Source organism: Vombatus ursinus, unplaced genomic scaffold (assembly GCF_900497805.2).
Source record: "Vombatus ursinus unplaced genomic scaffold, bare-nosed wombat genome assembly UNPS02014779.1, whole genome shotgun sequence".
Lineage (NCBI taxonomy): Eukaryota > Metazoa > Chordata > Mammalia > Diprotodontia > Vombatidae > Vombatus > Vombatus ursinus.
In genome coordinates, this window is record NW_020954557.1 from 9802111 (window position 1) to 9829937 (window position 27827).

General features: G+C 37.7%; 1 protein-coding gene across 2 annotated transcripts in view; it reads right to left on the reverse strand.

Annotated features, from left to right (window-relative positions):
- The window catches only part of SPATS2L (spermatogenesis associated serine rich 2 like), a 235957-nt gene that overhangs the window by 122301 nt on the left and 85829 nt on the right, over window positions 1–27827 (reverse strand). The window contains exon 1 of one of the 2 annotated variants that reach the window (XM_027865959.1): window positions 3154–3171. The exons of the other annotated variant lie outside the window; for it this stretch is intronic. The gene's annotated coding sequence lies outside the window, so the exon portion shown is untranslated. Of the gene's footprint in view, window positions 1–3153; window positions 3172–27827 lie in introns of those variants that run through there. 2 annotated transcript variants of the gene reach the window in all.

Sequence of the window (27827 nt, forward strand, 5' to 3'; positions counted from 1 at the left end):
AATATGACTTGTAGTACCTATTTCAAGTTATTATTATGAGGCTCAAATGAGATCATTCATATACTTAAAGCAGCTTGCAAAGTGCTATAATAGCTTTAGATTTACAAATTTAATTAATAGCTTAAAACTGCAAGGACACCTTTGGGCCACCCTGAATAAATTTTGTTGTCCTGTCACGTCAGTCATGTCCAACTCTCTATGACCCGATTTGGGGGTTTCATGTCAAAGAAGATATTAGAGTGGTTTGCCATTTCTTTCTCCAGCTCATTTACTGGATGAGTAAACTGAGGCAAACAAGGTTAAGTAACTTGCTTAAAGGCATGCAGATAGTAAATGTCTGAGGTCAGATTTGAACTCAGGTCCTCCTGTCTCCAGGGCTGGTGCTCTATCCACTTATTATTATTTATAAGTCTATTCCCCCCAAGCAATTTTTCTGAAATGGAGTAACTAGCAGAATTAGGATATAATTACGTGATGCTATTAACTGTGAGTTCTCCTTTATTCAGAAAACAGCTTACGGCTGTACATTAATTCAAAGGCACCTAGATATTATAAGCTGCTTGTTCCAACAACTTCTCTGCACAACTTCTAAAAGCAAATGTCAGGAAAATCCATAGTTAAAAGCCCTCCCTCTTTTGAAACACAGATTATGGTTTGGGTTCAGAAATAGCAATGCGTGTTAAGTTCTTTATGAGAAGAAATGGAAAAAATAATGTTTTACTTAAATGGGTGATTAATTGTCCATTCTTGTTTGAAAAGTCAAGCATCTGTGGATAGGTGAAAGCCTCCATTCCATAGGGAGACTACTTGAAGAGATAGTGCATCAAGAAATGCAGTATCAAGATGGTGACCTTTTGAGTAGATCTTTTCAGTTCACCAGCCTCTGGTGACCTTCATTGTGGATGCTTCTGCACAGGTAGATCTAGGCATAACAGAGCAGCAGCAGCGGCAGCAGCACAGACTCAATTTTATAGCAGGTCCAACTTTGAGATTCTCATTTTCATCTTGGCAAATGTTTATGAATTGAGGTTCATATTACTTTTTCATAAAGTACCAAACCAACCTTGCTTCAGGATGCAAATGGAAGAAGAGAGCAAAGGACATTGAAGATAAATAAAACAGAATTTAATGGCTGGAAGCCAAGGCAATGGGAGAGATAGAGAGAGAAATAAAATGGAAAGCTTTATTAGCATTGATTTTCATCATGATTTTTTCCATTTAATTTTAAATTATTTCATTTTGAGGTTTCTGACATCTTAAGAATATAAATAAATTCCTTAAAAGAAAATATGATCTAATATAAGCTGATATCTGACTAGGCTTTTTATACTTTGCAGATAGGAAGTATTTTTCTTTAAAGCAAATATGTAACCCCACAGAGATGCGAGTGACCCAGATCTAGCTTCAAGCATCCACTTGTACTCACAATTCTATTGTGCCTATTTCTTTAGGATGCAGGAACAGACTTTGAAGTATGTCCGTCCCAAAGAGGTTTTGTATCAAGAGAAGTTCCCTGAACTATGTAAAAATTAAAAAGGGAACCATGAGAAGGAATTCTGCATTTCTTATGCAAACAGATTAGTTGTTGTTGAGTCATTTTGGTCGTGTCCCACTCTTCATAACCACATTTGGGTTTTTCTTGGCCAAGGTAGTAGAGTGGTTTGCCATTTCCTTCTCCAGGATTAAGTGAGTTGCCCAGGGTTCCAGAGCTAGTAAGGGTCTGTGGCCAGATTTGAACTCAGGTCTTCCTGACTCCAGGCTGGGTGCTCTATCCATTGCACCACCTAGCTGCCTTGTAAATAAATTAGTAGCTTCCAATATAACCTGTGTGACTTTAAGTAAATCACTTAACATTTCTGGGCCTCAGTTTCATCTGTAAAATGAGTGGACTGAAATAGATGAACTAAAAGGTTCTTCCACCTATAAGTCTATGATTTTCGATCTATGTTGTAACAAACAAACAGGACCATAGTTAGGTGCTTATAACACATTACTCATATTGTTGGAATTTGCATGTAGAATTTCGTCAGTGGGAATTCCAACAAAAGACCATACATAGCTTTATCTCACACCAGAAACCATCGAAAGTCTCTTCCTTCAATCTCCCAGGGCTCTCTACTACTCCCTATTCCCCTATCCCTGCCTCTACCTCCCTGTGGGAACCACTATAGAATGAATGGGCTGTGTCTATCAATGGGCTGCATCTATCAATAGTATTGACTATCATTACTTACTCAGTAGAACAAAGATAACAAGCTCAGAATACAAATGGGTCACTTTTTTCTTATCTCCTTACAATATTCATTTTATTTTATACAAACACAAAACTACATATTGATTTTTGAAAAAAATTAAATAGAATTTTGCACTGATAGAAATGATAAACTCCAAGCTTGGCAAAAATAAACCATTTTTTTTTTTGCTCTGCTAATAGAGAGAAAGCCATTCATTTGTCTAGATTTGTAAAAATCTAGAGAAATGAACCATAGTATGGCCTGCCACATCTTTGAATCACATTCCCTTTCCAAGGTGCTAATAAACTTGTGGTATTCCTGAGACACAGGAGAGAACTCTTCCTTATGAAACATTGGGCGAATTTCTTGAAAGTCAGAGAGGAATTCAATTCCCCCTTCCCCCAGCCACACACACCTTAAACCACAATTGTCATAAATTTAAGAAACACAGAATTCTTTCAAAATATAGAAACACTGGCATTTAGTAGAAGAGGGTAATAATAAAGAGTCCATATTGCTATGATGCCTTAGGGTTCACAGAATACTTTCCTTATAATGATCCTCAGAGGCCAGCATTATTATCCCCATTTTATAAATGAGAAACAGGTCCAGAGAGGTTAAGCCCACAGTAACACATTGGACCTCGAACCCAGATCTTATGACTTCAAGTCCAAACCTCCTCATTTTTCTTTGCCACTCTGCTTCTCAACATAAAGAAAGGAAAGCCTTAGCATTAGGTACAATTGGGCCTTATTATTTACACTGACCCTTCTCACAATGCCACATTTCTTCCTCCTTTCCCTTGATGTTCCATTATTTTCCTGAAGCTCTATCTTCTGGGGAAGGTGGGAGGGGAGAAGGAAACAAACCTAAAATAGTCTAACTCTTTAGAACTGAAATAGAAGAGGTCCCAACTTACGTTTTCTAGGTCTCTCTGTTTCCAAACCAGAGTTCCCGGGATGTGAGCTTGTCCTAATCAGGTCCTTACTGGGGAGCTGGCTCCTTGTCTCAGTACTTCAGCCCTTAGACTCCCTCACAACCCAACAGTGTGTAATCCTAAGAGTAAGTGGAGCAGGTGGGGCTGGAGAATGAGGTATGTGGCAGGACCTGGGAGGGGCAGAGGCATCAGCTGTTTGCCAGCAGCCAAACCACCTGAGGCTCAAATATACCTGTCACCTCCTGAGATACTGCTTTTTCTCTACTGGTAAATAAGTTCACAAGGTTTTTACCTTGGGTACCTAGCACCCAGGTTTATGGAGATAGAAACGCTCTGGCCCTAGAGAATGCCCGAGTTGTACACAGTCTGCTCAGAGATAACAGGTGGAAAGAAGCGAAGGCAGAGATACACATCGGGGCTTGTAGTTTGTCATGGTTCCAAAGGTCAGACTATAAATGGCTCCTAATCTCATGCCTGACTTATCACAGCATCACAACAATAAAGTTCAGTCCTCAAGGAGATAGCATTTTGTAGGTGTGGGTACAATGCAGATTACAATCACTCTGTAACTTTGTCTATATTTTCTATTTATGAATTATACGTATTTGTGTAGGCTGCATAGGGGAGGGAAAATAAAGCTGGGTTTAGAGTCAAATTCCTGCTTGGCCACTTACTATATGTATAGCCTTGGGCAAGTCATAGAACCCCTCTGGGCCTCAGTTTCCCCATATGTAAAATAAGGGGGTTGGACTATATGATCTCTGAGGTCCCCTCTAGTCCTAAGTCTACGACGTATACATGTCTGCCAATAGAATGCAAGTTCTTTGAAGGCAGGAGCTATCTTATTCATATTTGTAACCCTAGCACCAAATTGTTGTTGTTAAATAGTTTCAGTCCTATCCAACTCTTCATGACCACATTTGGGGTTTTTTGGCAAAGATATTGGAGTGGTTTGCCATTTCCTTCTCCAGCTCATTTTACAGATAAGGAAACTGAGGCAAACAGGGCTAAGTGACTTGCCCAGGGTTACAGAGCCAGGATGAATTTGAGGCTAGATTTGCACTCAGAAGGATAAGTCTTCCTGACTCCAGGCCCAGCACTCTGCTGAGCCACCTAGCTGCCCCTAGCACTAAATGTACTACCTCTTCCATAACAACTTCTTTAAAAAAAATGAATGAATGAAACAACTGGCATCATTAAGTGCCTAAGATCTACCAGGCACTGTGCTGGGTGCTGTGGATAAAAATACAAAAATGAGACAGTCTTTTTCTCTTAAGGAGTTTACTTTCTACTGAGAGGAATGAAATAGACTTGTAGATAAGTAGATAGGGGATACACACAGATAGACAGACAGCAGACAGACAGATAAATATACACCCATATATACATAGTAATTGGGACAGAAGTGGTCACAAACAATGAAGAGACTTAATGAAATACCTCTTAAAAGAATTGGTACTTGAGTTGGACCTTAATGGGAGTCAGGGGCTCCAAGAGGCAGTGGCTTGGAGTGCCGGGCCTGGAGACAGGAAGACTCATCTTTTTGATTTAAAATCCTGCCTTAGACACTTACTAGTTGTGTGACCCTGGACAAGTCACTTAACCCTGTTTGCCTCAGTTTCTCATTTGAAAACAACTGAACAACAACAAGAATTGCACCTACAATTTGGGGCATGACATCTTACCAATGGCTTATCAAACTAGTTACTGTCCACTAAGTCCTCCAGATCTTCTTCACACTGTTGCCTAGCCATACCTCTACATTTTATATTTATACACTTGAATTTTTGAGCCCAAATGTGTGACTTTATAAGTATACCAATTTAAATTATATCTTATTATATTCAGTCCATCTTTCTAGTCTACCGATACCATTTTAGATCTTGTTTTTGTCATCCAATGTGTTAGCTATATCTCCCAGTTTTGTGATGTCTATAATGAGAAGAGCATTGTCAGCCTTCAATCAAGTCATTGATAAAACAATGTTAAACAGGTCAGGGCCAAGAACAGAACTTATGACACTTCACTGGAGACTTCTTTTGAGCTCACATCAAGCCAGGATTACTACTCTTAGGACTAAGTCATTCAATTAGTTCTCCAAAGCCCTAATTATACCATCTTCAATCCTATATTTCTCCATCACAATCATTAGCATGAAACCTTTTTCAAAATTTTCACTGAAATCCAGGTTTACTATGTCTACAAAAGTCCTCTGAATTATAAGTAAATGTATTTTTTTTTAAAAAAAGAAAGCAGATTAGCATGGCATGACTTGTTCTTGATAAAGCCATAATGGCTTTTAGTGATTGCTACTTGCTTTTCTAAATGTTCATAAACCATTCCTTTAATAGCACATTTTAGAATTTTGCCAGGAATGGAAGTCAAATTTCTTGGCTAATTTTGCCCTACTTCTTTTTTTTTTTTTTTTAATAGGGACAGAGAAAAAAAAAAGTGTGCCTGTATTTGCCTACACCAGTCCTGTGGCACTTCTATTATTCTCCATGATGTTTCTAAGATCGGCAACAAGATCTCAATAGTCATACCTTCCACTTCTTAGAATGTACCTAGGAATGTGTTTTAGCTGGGTCCAGTGATGAATTTATTGGAGGATAGTGAGGTGCCTTATTATCATATATTCACCCATTTTTCATTTCAGTTCTGTTAACTACTTTTGTTCTATCCTTCCTAAGCCAAAGATAATTTTCCTTGGTTGTGAAGGCAGAAAAAAACCAAAAGTTTAAAAAGTTCAGCTTCTCTCCAATGTCTGTTATCATTCTCTTATCCACCCTGTGAAGTGGCCCCATTCACAGTGTGATCTTAGTTTTGTTCCCAACATAACTTTTAAAAAGTCCTTGTTTTTGTGCTTAACTTTCATTTTGTGATTTAGCGCTCATGACACTATTCTTACACCATTATGTCATTCTTTTGCATATATACCCCTTTAGCCACCTTTGATGTTATCTTTTAGACATTAAAATAATCTAAATTAGTTGATTAATTCCTTATTTCCACCCTGGTTTCCTTAAACAGTACTTTTTCTTCCTCATTGGAATTTTTTGCATTTGTTTCTTCAAAAATTCATTCTTGAGTCTTTCCCATATGTCTTGGGCTATCTTATTCCACAAAATCTTAATCTACAGAATCTTAACCTCTCCTTTATTTTTGAACTTCTTAAAGTTTGTTCTCTACAAATCTAGGATCCTCCTCAAACTATACTTGGCATTTCTCTCCTTTTCTATCCCAAATTCTAAGATGAACTTGTTACATCTCCCCAAGATTTCCATCATTACTATTTCAGTCACCTACTTATGTTTCCTTCTTTGTCAGAATAAGGTCTAGAATAACAGTTTACCATATCACTTACTGAACAATTTGAAGAATGAGTCAGGAATAGAAGTCAAGAATTCATCAGCTCCCTTTCTTTGGCAAGAAGTTTCTAGCAAATCTAGTAGACACTCAGGATGAAATTGAAGTCCCGCATCATTAATATATTTGTGCCTCCTGGCCAAGTTTGTAAGCTGTTTCTCAATAGTTTCACCCATTTACTCCTTTTGTCCTAGTGGCCTAGTATATACATATAATAATATTGCTTTTCCCCTTCCTCCATTGGTCATTACCTAAATACTCTGCTCTAATTTGCGTTAAAGTACTAATAACTAATAAGAAACAATATGCACTCCTATCAGGAGCATGGAAATTTTCATTTTCATAGGGGATAAGACCCCAAAAGAATAAAACTGACAGCATTTCTAATATTGATGATAAACTGTGGGAATCTCATATTGAGATAAGGAGGCTTTCTTGGTGTCTCCCAAATTATATTCCGTCTGCCCACACGGATGAAGTATAGCTTTGGGTATGTGTATATACTTCTGGTCAGCAGTATTGAAAACTTTGCCTATTTATAGAAAAGCATTATTTTTTCCATATTACTGGACTATTTTCTTGGCAATGACTTTCTATGAAAACATAAGGATGGTTAGAAACTATGTAAGAATCTGTGACAGACTACAGAATGGCACTAATGTATAAAGGACATCAGTATTAAAGAAATGCTATTTTGGTACTAGTGTTGTCCAAAAGCTGCTCCTTGATATTCTTTCTTCTCCCTCTCCTTGTACTTTCTTTTACAAAGTCACTAGAGAAGGGAATGACAACGGAGGGGGTCCTCTGATTAGCTATGGTGCTAGTTTTTAGTAAAAGTAAAATCAGTGGATCTGAGCCCTAGCAGATGACCTAAGAAAATGATTTTCCTTTTATGGTGGATGTAACCTGCCATGAATACCATCATTCTTTCTCCATGGCCATGAGAGTAGAGCAAAATATTTAGTATCAGTAAAAATAAATGTGCTACTAAAATCCATCTTCCTAGTCATATGACTAAGAAAGATGTACCAATTTAATTTTCCCTTCCTTCATCACCACTAAAATTAATGCTCTAGGAACTAGTATCAGAGTTTAGATATATTTTTATGACAGGAAAAAATATTCATATTATAGAAAGAATAAAATCTCAGGTAAAGAGGAAAACTATTTAGAGAGTAACTAAAGCTCCACTTTAATGTTGATCTCATGTAATTATATAAAAATGAATGAAGATATTAAGAATACAATTTTGTGTCTCTTGAGGTGATCTAATGTTATGAACAATAAAGACTTAGCTTGATCATTTTATGTTCCCATTAAAATTTTAGGAATCATATTGCTCAGGAATTAACCTCTCAATTTCCATTTTAAAATCCACATACAAAAAGAGACAGGGATTTATTATTTTTAAACCAACATTTTATAATAGGAAAATTAATAAATAATCACCTTATTTGTTATCTATGATAGCTAATATATAATTAACAATGATTAAAGAATATTCAAGACCCTAAAAGTTTCAATAAGTTATTAAAAATTACCTCTCATAAAAAGCTGTGTTTCTGATTACTTCCCCCAGATGTATTAAATCTGATTTTATTCTTTTCTGTTGACTGCTAGTCATTCCTTATCCTTTATTATAGATTCCCTGTTCTCATCAGGAATTGCAACACTTGCCATTCTGGTATTATATTAAAGATCACCTTAAAATATAATTATCAAGTGTTTCTCCAGTCACATAACCCTGCAATAACTTCCGTTTCAACATCAGGATCAAGGCCACCAACTCATACTCAGCTTCATGGACCTTTGACACTGTTGCTTAAAACTTTCTCTTTGGCCAGGTTCAAATCCTCACCACTGCTTGACTCATCCTTTAACTCGGAATAGGCTATATCACTTGAAAAGTCTTCTACTTGTAGATTAATATCTATTTCTGGGGCAGCTAGGTGGCACAATGGACAGAGCACTGGCCCTGGACTCAGGAGGACCTGAGTTCAAATCAGGCCTCAGACACAAAATACTCACTAGCTGTGTGACCCTGGGCAAGTCACTTAACCCCTTCGTCTAGCCAAAAAAAAACCAAAACAAACAAAAATATTTATCTCCACTGCACATCATAGCAACTCTTGATGCAATCTTTCTGCATTGAACAGTAATTATTCCCTGACCATTGGTAAATCCATTTCATAACAATTGTAATAATAACTAGCATTTATATAGTGCTCTAAGTCTTGCAAAGTGATTTACAACTACTATCATTTTATACTTACAACAACCCTGTGAAGTAGGTGACATCATTATCATCATTTTACAGATGAGGAAACTGTGGCAGGTGGAGGTTAAGGGACTTACCCAAGGCCACACAGTCAAAGTGTCTGAGGCTGGAATTGAATTCTGGACTTCTTGACTCCAGGTCTAGCGCCCTTCTCACTGTGCTATCTAGTGTCCCACTGTGCTAATGCTTTACTAATTTTGTGCTCATTTGCTTGTACATTTGTATGTATGTACTCTCCACAGGCACTCTGGCAATCTTTAGCTCATACAGTACTTGAGGGTAGCCTCTGTGTCTTCTCCATGCTGAGTGAACCACTGCAGCAAGTCCTAAGGTAGGTGCCAGGTACATTGTAAAGGCTCAGCCTGGACCAGATGAATAGATTACGTTCATCTGGAATTTTGAGCAATAGCAAGTCTTATCATTCTTCTGGATCATTATTCAAGATACTAAATAAATGAGAACTTTTCTTCAGGAGCCCAACTGCTATAAAGACCGTTTCCAACTAAAAATAGCATCATTTATTATTTCCTTTGAAAGATTTTCTGCTAAATTTCACCCAATCCAATTTCAAGTCACTGGGATTTCAATGTAGGAAATACTGGATCACCTGCTTCACTGATATAAATATATAGTGCTTCGAGCCTCAATTTTATTTATATCAAGTCTGATGGAATTCTACAGAATTCATCTGGTTTAACTTGTGCTTATGGACATATTATAAAATGCTTAAAGTCAACCCACCTGGTAAAGTATTCATGGCGTACTAAGCAATATATTTAGATATTTAGGGAAGTTATGCAAGAAATATAACATAGCATCTTATTGAAGAGTTCATTTTAGTAAAAAGGTATTGGGGGAAAAAACACAAATGAAACATTAATTCAATTCAATCCTATGGTGTTGTGGGAATATCCTTGAATTTAGAATCAGAGGTCCTAGGTTCAGATACCACTAGTCCTACTTATTACCCATGTGACCTTTTGGATAAGTCCGTGAACCTCGCTGGGTCTCAGTTTCCTCATCTGGAAAAAGAAAAGACAGAGCTTGAGGACCTCTAAAGTTTATTTTTGATGATCTGAATGCACAAATCACTAGAATACAAGGTAGGTTGTTGTAAGTATAAAGCAGTAAGGAAAAAAGTGCTATGAAACATTTGGGAAAGGTGAAGACCTTTTAAAGATGGGGGCTCTGATTGTAAGATAGAGCCATGAACTCCAAAACCTTTCTCATTTTTCATCTGGCTGCATTACTTTGGGACTTCTCTGACTTTTCCATTTTGCCCATGACCACCCCTACTCCCCCACTTTTCAGCTTCCTTTTGTGTGTTGCCTTCCCCCATTGGATTGTAAGCTCCTGAGGGCAGGGACCATATTTTTTTAAATATGTATATCCCCAGCACTTAGAAAAGTGCCTGCACATTGACTGACTGACTGGCATCTGGTAAGGCTTCATGGAAGAGGTAGAAATTGATTGAGGTTTGAAGCAAGATAAAGATTTCACTAGGCACTGATGATGCAGTCTGTTCCATAGATAGGTGACAGACAGTAATGCAAATACACACAGAAGAGAGGGAAAGGATAAGAATGATGACATCTGAGTAGACCATTTTGGCTGAAACAAAACTTTCTCTTTGGCCAGGAACAAAGTAATGTCAGATAAAGCTGGAAAGGTCAGACAAAGGTAGACTGCGGAAGTCCTTAAATGCTAGAGTAAGGAATTGTTTATTTATTGAGCCTTAGGGAACCACAGAAGAGCTGTGACTAGAAGTATAATGTGCTCAGTGGTGCATTGGGAAGATCATTATGGAAGACAGATTAGAGAGAGGACAGAGTGAAAGCTGGGAAACCAGTTAGGAGGCTATTGCAGGAGGCCAGGTGAGGACATGAACTAAAGTGGTTGTGGTAGGAATAGAAAGGAGTGGATAGATGTGATAGCAGTTGAAGAGGTAGAAGTTACATGACTGGCAACTTACTGCACAGGGGGAGAGAAGGAAGAAGAGTGAAAGATGACTGAGAATGGCAGTGTCATCAATGGAAATAGAGTAACAGAAACAAAAACATAAACATAACCTCAAGTCCTGCTGAACGGGAAATGGTGGTGTCATTAATAGAAAAAGACAAAGAGAAAATTAAAAACATAAGCATAACCTCACTGACTTCTTTGCATAAGTGGGGGACTATAGGAGGGGAACATTGCATATAATATTCCATTCATCTGATGTGTTGGTTAGTTTTGTTGAATTATTTCCCTCCTGCTCTTCCTTTTCTTCCCCTTTCTTTCTACTAGGTTGTTTCTTTTCTTCTTTTAGTTTGTTTGTTTCTCTCTTTCTGTTTCTTTCTTTCCTTCCTTCTTTCCTTCTTTCCTTCTTTCCTTCTTTCTTTCTTTCTTTCTTTCTTTCTTTCTTTCTTTCTTTCTTTCTTTCTTTCTTTCTTTCTTTCTTTCTTTCTTTCTTTCTTGTTACAAGGAATGCCCTGCTGAGCAGGGAAGGAGCACAGACATTCAGGAATGAAGATAATAAAAAATACCAATAAAAATTTAAATTTTTTTAAAAAGGAGAAAGCATAGGTTTAATCAATTACAGTTTATATAATCCAGTATTGTGAGGTTGCTGGGTTCACTGGAGTGACTCTAGCTAGTCAGGGAAAGCTCTGTGAAGATGACAACATATTACACTTTTGTAGGAGAGGAAGAATAGGACATGATGGGATGAATAAAGGATGGCATTCCAGTCAAGAAAACTTGAAGTCAGGAACATAGGATCAATGGATCTTTAGAGATCATGTAGTCTAAACCCTTCAGTTTACAGATGAAGAAACTGAAGAAGAAACAACCAATAGGGCTTGGAAACAATGACCTTCCCTTGGCTATGATAAATCTTTCATTTTAGGAACTTTTGTTGCATTTTTTTCGTTTATTCTAATACTTTCACCATGCTACTTGGTATCACATGTATATTTCATATCTGCCCTAGTAGACTATGCACTCCATAGGAAAAGAGATGGTATCTTAGCTTTGTATCTTCACAGAACTCTGCACACAGAAGGTATGTGAAAAATACTTATTGGAGTAGAGAAAATATTGGACAGTCTGTAGTTGCTTTAAGTTTGTAGTTGCGATTATACTTCTGCCTCAGTAGATGATGTTACCTACAAGATTTTGCCACCTTTTGCTACCTTTCCTTATATTTTCGGGACTAGTCCAAAGAGACACAACTTCTCTGCATTCATTTTTGGTTATGGAGCTGTAGATTTGGGGCCTTTCCAGTTTTTCTATTACCCTTCTTACAGTGCCAGGCCAAGATCTGGGTTTTTATCAGGCCCATTTAATGTACTCAACTCCTCCCCTCCCCCATTTTGATTTTATTATGATTTAAGGTTTCATCCAACTTCAAATAAAGAACTACAGAGCAAATTAAAGCTGAATTTCACTTAGCTCTACTGCAGCAATTAATGAAATCCTATTTGTGGTTTCTTCCATTTTCATTTCTATCTAGTTTCACATATTTTAATATGACCAATGGCCACTGTAACTTAGTTAACTATACCCAATGTTTAAAAAAAAATAATCAGTCAGATGGAAAACCAAAAGCAAGCTTTGTTTTATTAAATGCTAACTGAAAAAGGATAAGAAAATAAGCATCTATTAGAGAAGAAAAGCCCCACTAATGTGTTTGCCTTTTTTTTTCTCAAAAGGGATGCTAGTTGTCTTCAGCATGACTTCATCTTTCATTTAAAGCCCCATATCGCAAAGGACTATACAGAATGAACCCCTTCTTTGTTTTACAGAAGACTTGGAATGAGCTAGAGCCTGAGTAAAGACTGCAGAAATGCATCTCTCAAGATCTTGCTCCATTTTCTTTAAAAATTGAACTACTACACTATACGATGGGGGAAAATAAATTTAACCATGACAGAAGCTTTACATTTCCTCATATCTCGGAATAATCAGCCCATTACCAGTATTTCTCCTGTCTCATATCACTATCACACTCTCAGGAACTCCCATTTTGTCATTTTTGCAGCTTTTCCTCCTTATTCAAAGGTTTCATTCTAGTTTCCAAATGGCAGTGCATACATCGACAGAATTAAAGCAGTGCTTAATATAGGGGAGGGATGCCAAGGGGATCCAGGAAAGAGGTGCTCTAGTTCTCCTCTTAACAGTTATATTTCTGGCTCTTCTAGCTGTGAATGTATGCAGATGGCTCTGAAACACCTTTCCTGCTTTATTTTCCTTTTTCTCTTCTTTTCTTGGTCCCCTTTCTTTTCTGTTTCACTTCCACAAATACTTGTTAAGTGCCTACTATGAGCAAGGCATTGTTCCAGGTGTTGAAAATATGAAGAGTTTTTAAAATGACAGTTCCTGCCTTCAAGGAACTTAAAATCTACAATTTTTTTTTAAATTTTGAAGTGAGAAGGAAAGAAATAACATGTACTCGATATGTATGATACAAAGTAAGTTGTGATGGGAACAAGATAGAAATCTGGACTGAATGTTTTAAGAAGTTTTGAGAAAAAAAATGCCTTTTAGCTTTCTGAATGTGGTGTAGCATAAATAATCCTGGATTTGCAGTCAAAGGTTCAAATAACATCTGTGCTATTTACTACCGTGTGACCTTGGGCATGTCCCTTTGCTCCTCTACGCCTTAGTTTCTGAATCTATAAAATAAGAAGAAATGAGAAGACTGGACTCAATGATCTCTAAGGTTCCTTCCAACTCTACATTATATGATCCAGGTGGCATCACAAGGCATCCTCCCCACCCTGCCCTTACAGGCTAGTTATTTTCTACTTTGGTTCTGGAGACTGTCACCAGGTGGTGGTGGTGGTGATGTTAGAGTAAGCCACAAATATAGTAGATACACATAACCAGTTGTCCCATAGCTAATATTTTGGTAGCCTGAAGGCTTGGAGAGGAGTTAATGATCCTTAGGGAGGCATAAGCAACATTTCAATAATCTCAAGAGAATCTCTGAAGAACAGTAAAACAAGCCATAAAGACTATTATTGAGAGAAACATCTAATGTAAACCTACAATATGTTTAATAGGAATGTATATGTAGAGCCTGTATCAGATTGCATGCCATCTTGGGGAGGGAAGTGAGGAGAGAGGGGGAGAAAATTTAAAACTCAAAAGCTTATGGAAGTGTATGTTGAAAATGAAAATTAATTATTTAATTAAAAAATAAAGTAAATGCACTCTGTCAAGTCAGGGTCTGAGGCCAAATTGGCACATGGATTACATAAGCATCATGAACAGGGTTTTTCATTCTCTTTTGTTTTGTAAATTTAGAAAAGCTATTAAGATAACAGCATGAATATTTATTAAGTACTATTTACCTTCATTTGCAAGTTAGCATTAAGAGAAAATACTATTTGAAGCAAAATGTAAAAGAAATTATCATGATCTAAATATACATGAATGCTCCAGTTATAGGATCATAGATCATAGAGGAAGGTGGTCCAGAGAAAATAAGTTTAGAGAACCTCCACTGAGTTTATAGTCTACTTTCCAATTGACAAGCTATCTTCCCCACAAAATGACAGAATCTATAAGCTGGGAAGGACTTCAGAGGACATACCATCAAACTCACACTTGAAGAAAAATCTTTTCTATAGCAATCCTTTATCCATGCTTTGCTTGAAGACTTCCAGTAAGTAGGAATCCATCACCCCTCTAGTAGGCCCATTCTACTTCTGAGAAGATCTAATTGTTAGGATGTTTTTCCTGATGTCAAGAAAAAAAATCTACAATTCCACTTATTGCTCTTAACAGAGCTAAGCAGAACAAGCCTGATCTCTTTTCTACCTGCCAACTCTTTATGATATTTAAAGATGAAGTCAGTGATCTGTTAGCCAGTCTTTTTGAAAGGCTTTAAACATCCACGTTCCTTCATCTCATCATCATATGAAATGACCATAAGGCCATTCACCATGCTGGTCACCCTAATCTGGACATTCTCCAGTTGATGAATTGCCTTCCTAAATTGTGGCACCTAAAACTAAACCCAAGAGTCCTGATGGAGTCTAATGAGAGAAGAGTACTCTTTAGGAGACAGCATTTGTGAGTTGCTGCGGCTGAAGAACAACATCACCTGGTGTTAAGCCTTCTGGTGATTAGTCCCTGGGAACTTAACTCAGCTGATCTACAGAGGTCAGAAGCATGGTCCATTGTCTAGCCTGTACTAGAAAGCTTTTCAACTTGCTACAGCTTGCCAGAGCTTGTTCTTGAAGGCATTCAGGGTCACCTTCATGCCACAATGAGGCATCAAAGTAGGACTGTAGTGGCAGATCATTATTATCAGTAGAAAATAAAAATAAAGATAAATTTCATCATGTGGTCCAACTTAACCAACTTGGTCCTTGGAAGACAGGTACAATCTGTCACTGGCCCATGCCTGAAGTTTCACTAAATAGAAGTTGCTAGGGTTTGTACTCTGCAGGCATAGGTCTTTTGGATCCCAAGGTCACCTCCATATAAAATTGAAGCCATCATTGGAATCAAACATTAGTGTAAGGAAATTAATAATAATAACAACAATATATATAGTGCTCTCCAGTTTTCAAAGCACTTTCACATACCTTATTTCTTTTGATCCTGTTGATTAAAGAGGCATTCTCCAAAGCAGCTTCAGGTCTCAGCTTGTCTATGATTCTTAAAGTTTTGGGCAGCTCAAGCCTACTTTCTCTCCTTCTCAGTCCTAGGCATCTCAGTTATAATTTCCTTCTTTGTTTCAGAGAGAGGTATGTTAATTGCCTCTTGCTGCTAGGACTAAATTACTTCTCCAGTACCTTGCCAAATGGAAACCTGGCCTGCAGCTCCCTTGGCTCAAATCTTCATGCTTCCTCTCCACTCCCTTTTTTTTTCTGCTTAGGCTTTAAAATTCCTCTTCAGTCTTTTTCTCTTTATGCAAAGGAAAAGAGAACAAAGTCTCCTATCTGGTAATTCCTGGGTAATTTTTTTCCCTCAGTCCCAATGCCTTTAACTTTCAATTAGGGATTATTTGGATTACTTAGCTTCTATCCTAGTCAGAGTTTAGTATTCCTTCTTCTATAAATCGTACTTTGTTCATTAATTTAATAAACATTCATTTACTCTTAAAGCAAATTTTATTGATAACTTTTGGTTTTGCATTGTCCACATTTCCCATTGTTCCTCCCATCACTTTCAGCCATCACTTTTGACAAAGAACGAAAAAAGAGGTTTAAAAAGATGATTGAGCAAAACTAAGCAATATATTGAAAAAAGTCTGACATTATACGTACTATTCCATGCCTGTGATACCCACTTCTGCAGAGAAATGGAGGGGGGAATGGGCAGGTGGTCCTTTCTCATTTCTCTTCTTTCTGACCAAGCTTATTCATTATAATTTCACTGAATTTTGTTTTGATTTTTTTTCAATAAACATTTATTTCTTTAATTTTTAATTAATTTGTTTTGAATTATCAACAATCATTTCCATAAGCTTTTGAGTTTTAAATTTTTCTCCCCCTTACCTTCCTCTCCGAGATGGCACAAAATCTGATATAGGCTATACATATATATGTTTCTGTTAAACATATTTTCACATTAGTGATGTTGTAAGTAAGAATTAGAACCAATAGGAGGAATCACCAGAAAGAGGAAACAAAGCACAACAGAAGAAAAAAAATAGCAAATAGTATGCTTCGATCTGCATTCAAACTCCATAGTTCTTTCTTTGGAAGTGGATAGCATTTTCCATCATGAAGCCTTTGGAGATGTCTTAGGTCCTTGTATTGCTAGAGAAGGGTTAAGTCTATCAATATTAATCATCGCACAATGTGGCTGTTACTGTGTACAACATTCTCCTGGTTCTGCTCATTTCACTCAGCATCAGACCATACAAGCCTTCCTAGGTTTTCCTGAAGTCATCCTGTTCATAATTTCTTATAGCACAATAATATTCCATTACATTCATATACCATAACTTGTTCAGCCATTCCCCAATTGATGGATATCCTCTCAATTTCCAATTCTTTGCCACTACAAAAAGAGCTGTTATAAATAATTGTGTGCATGTGGGTCCTTTTCCCATTCATATGATCTCTTTGGGATATAGCCCTAGAAGTGCTATTGCTTGGTCAATCAACAAACATTTATTAAGAGACAACTGTGTATTCTATGGCAGCTAGGTGGTGTGGTGGATAGTGGTGGAGTCAGAAAGACTCATCTTCTTGAGTTCAAATCTGGACTCTGACATTTACTAGATATGGGACCCTGCACAAGTCATTTGACCCTGTCTGCCTTAGTTTCCTTCTCTGTAAAATGAGCTGGAGAAGGAAATAGCAAACCACTCCAGTATCTTTGCCAAGAAAAACCCAAACGTGGTTATGAAGAGTTAAACATGACTGAAAATAACTAAACAACACCACACTCACTAGTTATTGGGGGAGATACATAGTTCTGATTAAGATAAAGTCACTGCCCTCAAGAAGTGTATAATCTAGTATGTTCATCTATTGCTCTTCTATAATGGTTATTTAATCAATATGCATCAAGATTCTGAAAATATATTTTTCTATCTTTTTCAGGAAAAGAATTAAGAAAGTAGCTTTGCCCTGTTTTTCCCCCAGTGAATATTTTATACAACATGTAAATACAAAACATTTTCATAACCCTTTTAACAGTGTACAAAAACAATAATTTTCTTCTATTTCCTCTACACTACTACTCTAAAGGATCTAACAGTGAGGAGAGGTGTAGTCATTAAGGAACTACAGTTAAATTTACCAACAAGATATTAAAGCAGGAAGAAATCTTAGATGAGATCATCTTCTAGTTCACTCTTTTCCATTTATAACTGAAGCTCAGAGAGGGAATGTGACTTTTCTAAGGTCGTATAGGTAGTAAAGTGACAGAGACAGGATCTGAGCTGGATACTTTACACCATAGGCAAGACTCGGGATCCTGGGAGGTCTAATGGGATCTCATTTTTGTGTCCATAAGACTATCTCCCCCTGGAATCTTGAAGAGCTGTTCTTAGAAAGTGATGACTGAACAGTGCTGGTGAGACGTGTTTCATACTTTCCTACAGGAAAAGGAGACAATTTCTCATTTGAGACAAGGTTTTTAGTGAGCATATGTATATGAACGGTATCATTCCAAGCTATTACTGTTACTTAATTCATATCTCCTTTACATTTTTTTTGAGAGACTTGACCACTGAGCCCTCACCTTGACCTGGGGATTCTCTCCATATCATCAGGGATCATCTACACATTTGCTCACTTTTCCCTTCGTGACAAAAAAAAAAATCTACCCCTTCCCAAGTCAGTCTAATGTTATACAGATGCCTCCAAATTGGAATATGGAGACTGGTAAATAGATTTACGCTGGTCTAATTCCCAGGGGCTCCTTCAACTGCAGGCTAAGATTTGAATTTTAGATTAAAAAAAAATGGACAGGACAATATTCCAATTTCAAAGTGAACTGTGTATATGCCTAACTTATAGGGAAAAGAAATCCTACACGCAGGACTATACTTCTACTTATACAACAATTGAGAAAGTACCTAGATAAGCTAATCTCTAATAAATTAATACTATCTGACATTTACATAGCTCTTTAAGATTTCCAGGTCATTTTCCATATCAGCAACTCAGGAGAGCCTCCTGAAAAAAATAAATAAACGAAACCAACCCTGTAAAGTCCATAATATTGGTATTATTACACTCCTCAAGGACCTCAGTCACTTCTCTCACTTGATAAATGAAGAGGCCAAAGTAAAGCCAGTAGTAATTCCCAAAAACCCATTTTCCATTGGCAAGGCATGTGATCATCCACAGGTCACCAATTTCCCAGGTGCCCCCATTTTTCCAGTACGCATCAACATCTATCATTAAACTTGACCTTCACACTGGGTTCAGGCTTCCGCCTCCACCAATGTCTGGTCCTGTTTGACCCAGATAAGACCCTAGAAAAAACCCAACAGGCTTTATAGACTTCAGAGTCCTATTCTACCAGGTCCTCCAGGTAAGCTGATTGATTTCTATCCTTCCTAACTGCCCTCACTATTGTATTTTCCCTCAATAAAGCTGGCTTGCTTTTCCTGTTGCATTTCCCCTCAATAATGCTGACTTTACTTTCCCTGGGCTGACTCTTGTCTTGAGCTATGTCCTATCTTATGCTGTTCTGCTCCATTCTTGTACTGTACTTTGGAGTCCTGAACCTCACTCAAACTACATTAAGACATGCCTATTTTGCAGGAAACTCAGATTCAGAGAGGTCAAACAGCTAGTGTCTGAGTTGGAATTTGAACCCAGGAAGGACTCTTCTGTTTACTAAGTTACGTGCTTTTCACGTAGTATGCAGCAAAGGTTCTTAATTTTTTGTATGCCATGGGTCCCTTGGTAGTTTGGTGAAATCTAATGACCACTTATAAAAATATTGTTTTTAAATGCATAACATAGAACACATAGGATTGAAAGGAAATCAGTTATACTGAAATACAGTTACCAAAATATTTCTTTAAAGTTGGTTCATGGTCTAGAGACACAAACCAAATTAACTAATTGATATTTTAAGATACAGCTAGGTGGCACAGTGGATAGGGTGCTAAACTTAGAATCAGGAACACAAATTCAAATCTAGCATCAGACCCTCACTAGCTGTGTGACCCTGAGCAAGCCATTTAACCTCTGTTTCAGTTTTCCCATCTGTAAAATGAGGATAACTACAGCATCCAGCTCCTAGGATTATTGTGAAATAAAATAAGGTAATATTTGTAAAATGCTTTGCCAAACTTACAGTGCTATAGAAATGCTAGCTATTATTATTATTATTATTATTATTAAAAGAATAGAGGCAAAACTATATTCAGTTAATCATTGACATGAGTTGGCATGCTAAGGTTTGTTCATAAATTTTCATTTTCTTTGAAGTATACAGGAAAGATAAAACATAAATTTAGAGCCAGAAGGGATGTCAGAGGCTATCCTGCCCAACTTGCTCTCTTTACAGATAAGGTAAGGGAAGTCCACAGAGGGAAGTAATTGATCCACCATTACACAGTTGCAAAGCCAGGATTCACCAGTCTCTCTAACTCCAAATCTGTCAATCTTTTTGTTACAATATGCTACCTCCAAAGCACAATGTGAATATTAAAATTCACTTTTGACACCAGGACATGCAACTAAAAGCATCACATTCTATATTTATTTAATATACCTTAAGGAGTCATGTCAAGTAGTTTAGATAATTTTCAACAAAATGTGTTGTCTCTTCCCCCCAAAAAACCACTCAGCACAAATTCCTTTTTCCTATCATACCAAAAGAGCGAATTCTTATTTTCTTTAAAACGTGCATTTACTTCTAGACATTCATGCCAAGTACGTGAGTCATTCAAAAGCATTTACATTGGCTCTGATTCCTGCCTAGAATAACTTGCCCATAGAGAAACTGTAAATCAATTTGTCTCTGCCACTGTCCAGATGTGCTCTGCCAACAGATTGTGTTATATGTTCATTGATGTCATGACTCTAAATTGGTTATGGACTTTGTCCTATTCTGGGACAAAGTTAACAAATATGACTCCATAGGCCCCATGGTTTACGAAACCCATTACAGACATTATTTCGTTAGAGCTTCACAATATTATTATGAGAAAAAGCAAAATTCAATTCAACCAAACATATATTAAATGCCTACTATATACAAAACTTTGAGTTAAGCAATGGAGACACAAAAATGGAAATAAGACTGTTTCCACACTGAACAAACACAATCTAATAGGGAGAAAGGAAAGGTCCACAGATAAGTATAATGTAAGTTAGCTTGGATAAACATTGAAAAATAATGATGGGGGGCAGCTAGATGGCACAGTGGATAGAGCACCAGCCCTGGAGTCAGGAAGACCTGAGTTCAAACGTGACCTCAGACACTTACTAGCTGTGTGACCTTGGGCAAGTCACTTAATCCCAATTGCTTAAAAAAAAGTTATAATGATGAACTGGGCCCAAAATTGAGCAAGAAGAGGGGAATGGAATTGATTGCCATTGGGAAATTATTTAGTACTTACAATAACACCAAGCTTCTATCTGAAATAAAATTCCATCTTTTTAACAACAATATTCTTCTGGTGAAGCTGCATGGCTTCTAGTAATAGAATACTATTATTTTCTAAAGAATTAAAATTAAGGGTCACGCAAAGGACAATGAAGAGGCACATGATGGGTGTCAGTAGGCTATAACATATCACTTGTAAGGAACTATATAAGAGAAGCAGTGTAAAAGATGTCATTAGAGAGATGATCTCTAGGCAACTAGACGGCACAGTAGACAGAGTCCTGGCATGGAGTCAGGAAGACATGAGTTCAAATCCAGCCTCGGATACATACTAGCTATATGACCCTGGGTAAGTCACTTAACCTCTGTTTGCCTCAGTTTCCTTAATTATAAATGAGGATAATAATAGTACTTATTGCACAGGGGTGTTATGAGGATCAAATGAGATAATATTTGTAAAAAGCACTTAGCACAGTGATGCATACATAGTAAGTACTAAATAAATGTTTATTCCCTATGATTAGAAAAGAAGGCAACTAAGTGGTATAGTGGATAGATAATTGGACTTGACAGAAAGATCTGGGTTCAGATCTTGCCTCAGACAGTAAGGCTGTTTAACAGTGGAGTGGGCAAGTCACTTTACCTCTCTCATCCTCAATGTCTTCATCTGCAAAATGGAGATAATAATATCACCTACTTCACCAGGGGCATTGTGAGGCTCAAATGAAATAACATATCTAAAGTGCTTTGTAAATCCAATCACACAACATAAATGCTAGATATTTTTATTATTAAAAGAAGGTAAGCCAGTTATATAATGAGAGAGAAGGAGAACCTGTATCTGCATGCTACAATGGTATCCTTGCAACATCAGAAGATCATGAGGAAGCCCCTCAGCATACTGCATGATTAAATTATGGAGAATTTATGGGAGCATAAGGCAAGGTAGCCTCCCAGGATGAGAAGATCTGGAAAAGCTGGGATCTGCATTAATGATGGGAAGGAATGCCTATTATCATTAGAAGCAAATTAGAATGCACTATGTGCAAAGTACAACAGGGAAGCACACAAGTATGTGTAGAGCCCTTACTACGTGCCAGTCACTGTGCCAACACTTTCCAAGTATTATTTAATGATCACAACAACCTTGGACGCAAGGTGCTATTACTATACTCACTTTACTGGGAGGAGAGGAAGGAAACTGAGGCAGATTTAAGTGACTTGCCCACAGTCACACAGCTAGTCAGTTTCTGAGCTTGCATTTGAACTGTGGTCCTCTGGCCCAATGCTCTATTCATTGGGCCACCTCATGCCTCTGGCAGGAGAGAAATTATGAAAGACTGGAAAGAAAGGGAGTGTTCCCAGCCTTAAAAATCCATAATCTTTAAAGGATGAGGTGCTGATCAATGGAATTTGAAGGAAGAAAATTTCAACGGGTAGGGACGTGGCATAGTTTATTCTAGAAAGGTGTTGGGGTGGGGCACATGTAGACAAACATACAGAAATGGCTAGAACAAGATGACTAATAGTCCACTTTGCCTGAAGTATAGGGGGAAGGGATCAATTTACACTAATTAGACCATAAGGGTAGGTCAGTGGTAAATTTAGGATTAAAAGAAATCTGGTCCTGAGCAAGTAAAATTCTTGATTAAAAATAAAAAATGAAACAAAATACCTAACTTTGTGTAGGCTTCACGTGTTCACTTTAATCTTATGTATTATCTCAATAATACTGATTATTTTGTGAGACAATAAAAAAGGGGGGTCGGCATCTGAAAATAAAATTTAACTTGTTTCTTGTTAACATGTACATTCAACTCTGCTTATTTTTAGAAATTTTTAGGAAGTTTTAGCTAGAGTAATGATGTATTACAGTGGAAGAGGTTTTGAATTTGGACTCAGAATACAATACCAGAATACCTCTTACTTGCTCTGTGAAAACACCCCAGGCAATTTACAACTGCTCAGCCTCTCAGTTTCCTTAGGGGTAATGTGAGGATAATAATATTGTCCAACTTCATAATCATATATAGATTACTGAACTACTACTAGTCAAGGAAGTAAACTCCTGGCTCAACTTGGAAATGGTAGTCTAGCACTGCTCTACAGTGAAGTAGGGAGAACAATATTACTCAATGACTATAGCAATGTGGACAGAAACTACAAGAAAGGCAGATGAACTCTGATTAATTGTAATGACTACACTTAGTCTGGGAAAACAGATGCTGAAACTTCTCTCTTTGTAGAGGAGCAGGGGGGGTCTGTGGTCACAAAATGTTGCATACACTATCTGATGTAGTTGCTATGTTGATTGGTTTTTCTTAAGTGTTCTTTTTTCTCTTTCTTATAAGAAAGGGCTTGATGGAGGAAGGGTAAGCACATTGGAAAATGACCCTGGGCAACAATGAAAAAGAAAGGATTTAAATGAGGCAGAGTTTCGAAAATCATGATCTCACATTTTTCACTGGTTAATTTTTATTGATTCACATTTTTATGTTTTCACAATAAATATTTCATAATAATATTAATAATTATGATAATAAATATTCCTCAGATTAGTTTCTAGCAACAATCAGGAATTTAGTAGACTGTACCAGAGTTTATGTCTTCTCCTCCCTGGCGCCCCCTTCCTCATCCTTATTTTTTTTTAACTGTCTTTATCTGGGATTTAGCAAATCAAAAGTTTTGCAGACAATTTGTTTTATGATCAAAGGAGTAAATACAAGCATAATTTAACACTTTAACATCCGTTATATACAGCAGCCCATGAAATGGCAGCCATCAGTTAAATACACTATTAGGCTGTGAACAGAAAGATCAATAGACACTGATTTTGATTAATTTAGGTATTGATTAATTGATAATTTTGATATTGATTAATTTATCATTAGTGGACATGAGCTAATAACATGCTAAATATATGTTAGATAAGCACATACAAAAGGCTCAAGTCAGTAGTCCTTTGCCATTTAGTTTTGATCTGAGCAAATTATTTCACTTTTATTGACCTATTTTTAAATAGGTTAAGTTTTGGAGTAGATAACATCTAACATCCTATGATGCTACTTGTTATTTTCTACACTAAGCAAGTCACACTATTTTGTTGGCCCCCTTGTAATCAAAATCAAATATTTCAATTGTAGTTAATTCAGCAAATTTTTTAAGTGTTTGGGGTACTGTGTCAGGAACTGGGGAAGATATAAAGTTTAAATACTAAAAGATAGCTCTTGTGGAGCTAACAATCAAATGGGGGGCAAGACACAAACATAGGTAATTATACCATACAGGGTGTCTGTCATAATTTAACAAGGTGGGATAAAGCTCACTGGCACACAAATGGACAGAATTTGTGACTTAAGCCTACTGAGGAGCGACTAGTAACCAACTGAGCTCATGAATCACAAGGAAGCCAGGCAATCACAGAATCTCAGAGTAAAGTTAGGTTAGGTTAGGTTAGGTTACTTTGAGCTGAGCCTTGATGGAAGTTAGGGCTTCTTCAAGGTAGAGGTGAAGAGAGTGCATTCCCAACCTGCAGGTATGGGTGTGTGGGTGTGTGTGTGGGTATGTGTGCAATGACCCAACAGACTCCCCCACCTGCCAAAGGAAAAAGCCCTAGGTAAACTCAAAAAACCCTGACAGTGGGGCAGCTAGGTGGCGCAGTGGATAGAGCACTGGCCCTGAAGTCAGGAGGACCTGAATTCAAATACAGCCTCAGACACTTGAAACTTACTAGCTGTGTGACCCTGGGCAAGTCACTTAACCCCATTTCCTAGCCAAACAAACAAACAAAAAACAAAACAAAACAAAACAAAACAAAAAAAAACCCTGACAGTGAAACTAAGTCCCTCTGTTACAAATGACCCAAAACCTCTTTCATCTCTGTGCAGAACATGATATCAACTAGCCACTAATTACCCAGAAGTCTTTCCTCTTGCAGTAACATGAATCACCACCAATCCACAGGTCCAGGCTCTTCCCTCCTTTCGCCCAATGCCTGAACCTATTTGACTCTGATTAAAAACCTTAAAAAAACCTACCCCACTTTACTGGTTGGGGAGAGGGTGCCCTATTCCCTTTGGAGTCCCAGAGGAACTCCATCCAGGACTCCAGTAGGCTGCTCTTTGTCCATTGTTCCTGATGCCCCTTTGTTTTGTGGGTGTCTCTCCTCAATGAAGCTGGCTTGCTTTACTGTCTGGTGAGCTCCATGTTTCTCTGCGCTTAGTTTTTGGTATTCCAAACCTTCCTAAGACTGTGTTAAGATAGGAAGACTGTGCACAGGCACAGAGAGACAGGAGATGGAATGATGTGAAGGGGGAACAGCAAGTGGGCAAGGCTGGCTAGAAAGGAGTGTGATAATGAAGGAGGCTGAAATGCAATAAGTAAAGTAAGCTGAAATCAGATTCTGAAGGCTTTAAATGCCAAACAGTGGAGTATCTACTTTTTCCTAGCTTGAGACAAAAGGGAGCCATTGGAGTTTCTTGAACAGGTGACATGGTCAGACAGGATGCATGCTTTATGAATGTCAAATTTGGCAGCCTTGAGGCCTACAACACTTCCAAATGAGACCAGATCAGATTAAAGTGTAATTGAGAAATACTTCACAAAATAAATGCAAATCCAGTATCACAAAAATAATGTTTGTATGTGGTTTTCTAGGCCAATATGCGGCCTGTAGGGATCCTTACCTACAACTCAGTGGCCCCTATTTCTATCTGAGTTTAACACAGTAGAGGATAGACTGTGGAGAGAGGAGAGACTGGAGGCAGGGAGATCAATGAGGAGGCTCTCAGTAAATGTTTCTTGACTGACTGACTATTGCAATAGTCAGATTAAGAGGTTTTCAGTGCCTGTAGCTGTGTGGCCAGCACTGGGCAATTCACTTCCTTTCTCAGGCAGCCCATTCTACTCTGGGCACCATTGTGCTCTGAAACAATTTTGTTAGGAAGTTTTTCCTTACAGGGAGCTGAAATTTGCTTCTCTTCAATATCCACCCATTGTTCCTAATTCTGCCCTGTAGGCCAGGAAGCAAAGTCGAATCCCTCTCTCTGGTGAGAAGCTTTAAAATACTTAAAGGCAGCCATCTCCTTCTTTCCCCACCACCCACTCAAGTCTTCCCTTCCAGGGTAAATATCCCTAGTTCCCTCAACTGGTTGTGATCTCCAGTGTTCTCCATCTGATGAAGGAAACTCTGAGTAATTCCTACTGTTGAAATTAGGCCAGTGAATTCATTTTCAGTGGAAAGAGTGAAATTTGGTGGAAATTTTTTTTATCTAATCCAGTGAATTTTATACTTACAAAATGTAATTCCCATTCATTACCTATTTCTTTTGAAATTAGGTCCGTAGACCTAATACAATTATTTCCAAACCAGATGTGACACCATTAGCCAAAGGATTCTATTATTGCCCTGGATTTCCTGCCTTTCTTCCTTGCTTTTCTTTCCTCCCACCCCTGCCCCCCACTTCACTGTTGTGGCAAAAGATACCTTCTTATTATTTTACTTTATTAATAACTATACTTTTTTTCTTTTAGTGATTTAAGGTTTATGAAGCACCTTCTTTGAAACAACTGTTGCTGTTGTGGTTCAGTCATATCCTACTCTTCGTGACTCCAACTGGTGTTTTCTTGGCAAAGATACTGAAGTGCTTTGCCATTTACTTCTCCAGATCATTTGACAGATGTGAAAACAGAGGCAAAAAAAGGTTAAATGACTTGCCCTGGGTCACACAGCTAGTAAGTGTCTGAGAACAGATTTGAACTCTGGGAGATGAGGATTCCTGGCTCCAGGCCTGGTTCTCTGTCCACTGCACCACCTAGCTGCCCCTTAAAAATAACTAAGCAAGATAAAAATGTAGCACAGTGGAAAGTCTACCAGATTTGAATTCAGAAAGCCTGGGTTCTCATCCCAGCTCTGCTATTTACTACCTGTGTGACCTTGGGCAAGTCATTTAACCTTTTACAGCCTGAGTTTCATAATAATAATGATAACTAGCATTTATATAGTTCCTACTATGTGCCAGGCACTGTGGTAAGTGGTTTTGCTTTTGTTTTTGTTTTTTTTACAAATATTATTTTATTTGCTCCTCTGTGAGGCAGGTGCTATTATGATGTCCACTTTATGGATAAGGAAACTGAGGTAAACAGAAGTTAAGTGATTTGCCCCCAATCAGACATCTAATAAAATACCTAAGGCTGAATTTGAACCCAGGTCTTCCTGACTCCCGGTCTACCACTCAATGCATTCCACCATCTTGCTCTCTAGTTTCCTCATCTATAAAGTGAGAAGGCTATACTAGATGGCCTCTAAGTCCATTCCAACTCTGAAGACTATGATCCTAATTAGCAGTATAGCTACCCTCCTCCTCCTCCTTCCAGACAACAGTGGTGAAGGGAAAGGGAACATGGAAAGGAAGGGAGGGAGGGAGATAGAACGGTATCCCTGTGCCTGAGACTCCTAAGCAAAGAAACTTCTACAATAGCTCTCAACTTTTACTTCCTGGTCTACTCTTCTCTTTCTTTTACCCGGATTCAAATCCTTTCCTTTACATTCCTACGCCCTACCCATCTATCCCCGACTCCATTTGCTGGTAATAGGGCTAGTGACTTTGACTGGGTGAGTCTCATTCCCATTACCGAGGGTTCAAACAGAGAGTCAGGAAATGTGTTCCTAGCATCCTACATGGAACTTTGAATACATTTTCCCAAGAAACATTGTTATATATAGGATTAAGTTCTGTCATGCCAGTAGTACCAGAGTTTAGCTATATCACAGATTAAATAGTCTTTAGAGAGGCTGACCTGGAAAACTAACCACCACATGTGACATTGTTTCTATGGGAAAAATCTTGTAAGGTTTCAAGTAATTCACTTACAAATAAACTTTTGGAAATCAACTTATTTTTATAAAATGGCGATAGCCCATTTTCTTTGATTAACATATAGTATAAGTCAAGCAAAGGGAATGCAAGCTAGACTAATAGAAATTACACAT